General features: G+C 54.3%; 1 long non-coding RNA gene across 1 annotated transcript; it reads right to left on the bottom strand.

Annotated features, from left to right (window-relative positions):
- Positions 1–2,132: 2,132 nt before the first annotated feature.
- Positions 2,133–3,430, bottom strand: LOC142906423 (uncharacterized). The gene is made up of 2 exons (XR_012930238.1): positions 3,050–3,430; positions 2,133–2,775 (listed from the first exon to the last, which is right to left on the bottom strand). It is a non-coding gene; the product is annotated as an uncharacterized LOC142906423 (long non-coding RNA).
- Between the last annotated feature and the right edge of the window lie 1,544 nt (positions 3,431–4,974).

The following is a 4,974-nucleotide window of genomic DNA, read 5'->3' as shown; positions in this document are numbered from 1 at the left end:
GTTCCAGAAACAAGAAATTTCCCATTATAAAGCAATTTTACACGAAGTTTACAGTAATTACATGCATAAAATCATACAAAAAAAAGAAACACAATAATTGGAATAAATATACGGAATAAATGAAAGAAATGAACATTGAACTTCACTTTACCTGTAGTAAGGAGAGTTGATGGCTTGAGTGGAAGGTGGTGAGGAGGGAGGAAGTGGTGGTGGTGGTGTTATTGTTTGGAAGGGGAGTCCCCTTGGGCAAGCGTCACGCTCGCTGCTGGCCATACGCGTCTCAGCTCTTTCAAGTCGCGATTGCCCCGTTCGACCTCCGAATTTCGTTCGGTTTCCGGGGCAAAAAATGTTGGGAAATACTAAATATCGATCGAACACAATGTTGGGAAATACTAAATATCGATCGAACACCGATTTGTTCGAGTTCTGATGCGCTCGATTTCCGAGGTTCTACCGTATTAGTAATTCGCCATGGGCCGAATTGCCGTACCGACTGCTCAAATTTCAGCATGTGGTGCGACGCTCCACGCCACGACCAAAACAATGACCCGGGCCAGTGGCGGCACGCGTGGCGAGCGCTAGCGCAGACCCGTTGCTTTGGACTTTACCTTGTTTATGCGACTCTGCGTAAGCCAACGCTCTCAGAATTGTCGTCAACACCTGCATCAAGCAGTAATATACAGGGACTGAAGGATAAATCCCTGAGTCTGTGAGAATTGATGCAGGTGCGTGAAGAGTTTGGAAAACATAATGTGTTGGGGCAGGAGGCACTGTGGAGTACCATTGTACATTAATCGGAATATTGGATAATTCGGCAAAGGCCAGAAACCCCATATGTGTCGCATTAACAAGCGTTTACTGTACACGCACGATGTTTAAGTGCGTGTGTGTGTGTGTTGAGCACATATAATGCACCTTTTTCTCGTGCACCGCAATCCACCTGCACACGTACGACGCGTTGACAACTGTGTTGAGGAGCACAAGTTTTATTCGTTGTTGGAACAAAACTCGCCCACGCCCTTCCCACCGCGACCAAAATGGCAATGTCCACCAAAGGGAGCAGCAGAGAGCCCCTCTAAAGCAACCATTTCGGTCCGGTGCAGTTCCATCCACTTGTGTGAGTGTGTGTATGCATGTGCTGGTCTTGGTGAGTGCATCGCTGCGTAGTGTTCGTGCGAATCGTTCGCTACCAGACCACCTGGTATCGGGAGCAGTGTTCTCTGTTCATGTCAACGTGAAACCATTGGGGTCTCGATACCCGAGCCACGGCGGGACGTCTACAGCGTCACGGCGGGGACGCCGACGGCGCCGCGTGCCGCGCGGACGGGCAGACCACACCGGAGGACCAGCTCCGGCGGGCGAATCTGCGGCGGCGGCGGCCACGGTATGTGCAGTATATGGTAGCAAATGTATCTTTGAGTTGTCATCCTTTTTATGAATTTGAAAATTTTTATTTAACAAAACGAGAGGCCGTTGCAGCCCATCAAGCATTTTGACGGGCTGCAACGGGGGAGTCAACAGTCGCGGAGAAGCGTCTAATATCGGTGGCGAACGGCATTTGAACCAGTCATTAACCTGCACCTTTCTAAGACCAGATCGGACTAACCATCTTGGTGAAGTACAGTCAACACAACCCCACGAACACCACGGCATGGGGAGAGGCCTTCATCCAGCAGTCGCTTGACAAAAAAGGGCTGTACAAGCATAACTACCCATGCCGCTTAACATAAATTGGCCTGCTTTTGACTGGCCCTCAGTATTATGTCTTTACATCAAGTTGTTCAGTTTGTTGTGCTTCCCTTGCGCAAACTGATCATCCTCGCAGCAGCTTTTGGCTAACCAGATGCGCTTCTTGCGGCCGTCTGGAATGTTCTTCCTTCCGATATTAGAAAGCTACCGGAGCTATACACTTTTAAATCTAAATTTCAAACTCATTTCTTTGGTTCTGCGTTTTGTGTTTAGTTTGGTGTCCTCCGCACGCACCACCGATTAGCACGGTTGGTTACGTACGGTGCGAAAGAAGTGCAATATACCATACATAAGGAGGAACACTTGGATTAGAGAAAGAAAGTTGGCTTGGCTGAGGGTCTCTCGTAATAAAGGAGTGTCTAAGAGGACATCATCAGGTTAGATGAAGTGCTAACATCGGCTTTATTACACTGCAGGAGCGTGAGAGTTGGTGAGAGCTTGGGGATGCCTTCTTCATCCAGCAGTGGATAAATCATGACTGGTGGTGATGATGAAATATACCAGTCCAATGAGTGCCAGGATCAGAACATGTATTAATGCTGTAGAAATCTGATGAGCTATTACGCTCTTCTTCACAGTTGTCCGGTAGGGCCACGGTTGTAAGAACTTCACAACGAACAATACAAAAATATGACGGTAGTGCAAAGTACAAGGGAAACAAAATCACCCAAACACGTACAAATACAACACCAAACCATCACTCGACCAGGCCAAGCCCACTTGAGCCATTAACTTATTTTCTTAGAAGCAACTTGCCCACAAAGTGATAGCTCAACAAAGCGGCCCATCATTTGGACATTCACAGCAGCCATAATAATAATACTAATAATAATGTCGGTGATCTCAACGCGCGCTTCTGACCGCTCGCCCGCCTTGCGACGCAAAGAGAGGCACAGCCGCACGAGGGTGATGACGAAGTGGCACAGAACGTTGAGGCGGTCGGAGGCTTCGACTTTGGTCCACGGTGGGAGTCTGCCGAAGGGACGTTGAGCCAGGACGTTGTAGACGGCCGAGGTCTCGTCGGTTCTGTTGGGACAGCAGCAGACGGACAACGTAGACAACGTGAGACGGTGGCGGGGGGGGGGTGGATGGGTTACATCGGGGCCGCTGCCTTGGGAGCCCCGTCGCGTTGGGGGGGGGGGGGTGGCCCTGCTACGTGGAGGGGGGGTTGGGGGTAGGGGTGGTGGCCCTGCTACGTGATTTGAGGTGCGGAGTTGAGGCGATAGAGAGGAGGTGAGGGAAGGAGCGAGGCGTGAGGGGGCTGAAAGTCGGCAAGTGGAGGGAGCCACGGCGTTCTTACCCTCACCGCGATCACGGCAGCAGCAGCAGCAGCAAGCAGGGGCGGCACCGCTCCCCCATCGCCACGAGCCTCCTCCACTCCAGCCGCCAGCCGCGTCCGCACCGCCTCGGCCAGGCTGTGGCGTGGCTGGCGCTGGCCACGCTGCGGTGCGAACCCTGCTCGGCCAAGACGCTCTGCGGCTCCGAGCTGGTGGGGGGCGCTGCAGTTCGTGTGCGGCACCGAGGGGCTCTACGTGGCGCGACCGAGCGAGGGCCGGGGCGGGCGCCGGGGCGGGCGGCATCGTGGAGGAGTGCTGCTTCCGTTCCTGCTCGCTGATGCAACCGGAGCGGTAGTGCACTGAGCAGTCCACACGCTCCGCCTCGCGGCACGGGGGGGCCTCAAGGCACGGGGGGGCCTCGAGGCACGAGGGGGCCTCAAGGTACGGGGGGGCCTCGAGGCACGGGGGGGCATCAAGGCACGGGGGGGCCTCGAGGCACAGGGGGTCTGGCGGTACGAGGGGGCCTTACTGACGAGCGCGCATCGCACGGCGCACTCCGGGTGGTCGCGGAAGTTCTCTGCTGCTGCTGCTGCAGCGCAGCCACGTTACTCCTCACCACCAGCAGCAGCAGGAGTAGCAGTAGTAGCAGCAGCAGGAGTAGCAGTAGTAGCAGCAGTAGTAGCAGCAGTAACAGCAGCAGCAGGAGTAGTAGTAGTAGCAGTAGTAGCAGCAGTAACAGCAGTAGTAGCAGCAGCAGGAGTAGTAGCAGCAGCAGGAGTAGCAGGAGTAGCAGCAGTAGTAGCAGCAGCAGGAGTAGCAGCAGCAGGAGTAGCAGCAGTAGTAGCAGCTGCAGGAGTAGCAGTAGCAGCAGCATCGCGACGACCACCAAGGAAAGTGTTTCGAGGACGTAGCGGGTGGCGACGTTACGCGACGGCCGCTCGTGGCTCTGCCCCCCGGCACGGCGTGAAGAAAAAACAAAAAAAATGTTGAAGTTAAAATAAATAAATCCTTCTAGAAAAGAAGAGGGGGTGGGGGTTACGTAAAACAAAGCATTAAACAAAACAAAAACAAAACCGAAATGATGAACGGAACCAAGTTGCCGAATACACCGAGCATCTTGTTTCTTCTGATCCTTGAAAAAACGAGAGAGGGGCAGTGACAGAGGCATGGCACAGGGAGAGAGGCATGGCAAAGAGAGAGAGGCATGGCACAGGGAGAGAGGCATGGCACAGGGAGAGAGGCATGGCACAGGGAGAGAGAGACAGTGACAGAGGCATGGCACAGGGAGAGAGAGACAGTGACAGAGGCATGGCACAGGGAGAGAGGGACAGTGACAGAGGCATGGCACAGGGAGAGAGAGGGGCAGTGACAGAGGCATGGCACAGAGAGAGAGGGACAGTGACAGAGTCATGGCACAGGGAGAGAGGCATGGCACAGGGAGAGAGGGGCAGTGACAGAGGCATGGCACAGAGAGAGAGGGACAGTGACAGAGTCATGGCACAGGGAGAGAGGGGTAGTGACAGAGTCATGGCACAGGGAGAGAGGCATGGCACAGAGAGAGAGGGACAGTGACAGAGGCATGGCACAGGGAGAGAGGGGTAGTGACAGAGTCATGGCACAGGGAGAGAGGCATGGCACAGGGAGAGAGGGACAGTGACAGAGGCATGGCACAGGGAGAGAGGGGTAGTGACAGAGTCATGGCACAGGGAGAGAGGCATGGCACAGGGAGAGAGGGACAGTGACAGAGGCATGGCACAGGGAGAGAGGGGTAGTGACAGAGTCATGGCACAGGGAGAGAGGCATGGCACAGGGAGAGAGGGACAGTGACAGAGGCATGGCACAGGGAGAGAGGTATGGCACAGGTTAGAGAGGGACAGTGAGAGCAGCAGAGGGAGGAAGAAGCTCGTCACTGAAGAGGAGTGGGAAGGCGAAACAAAAAGAGGAGATG

This window comes from Petromyzon marinus, chromosome 64 (genome assembly GCF_048934315.1).
Source record: "Petromyzon marinus isolate PM22_M1 ecotype Great Lakes invasive population chromosome 64, UKy_Petmar_22M1.pri1.0, whole genome shotgun sequence".
In the NCBI taxonomy this organism is placed as follows: Eukaryota; Metazoa; Chordata; class Hyperoartia; order Petromyzontiformes; family Petromyzontidae; genus Petromyzon; species Petromyzon marinus.
This window is presented reverse-complemented; position numbering and strand designations above follow the sequence as displayed.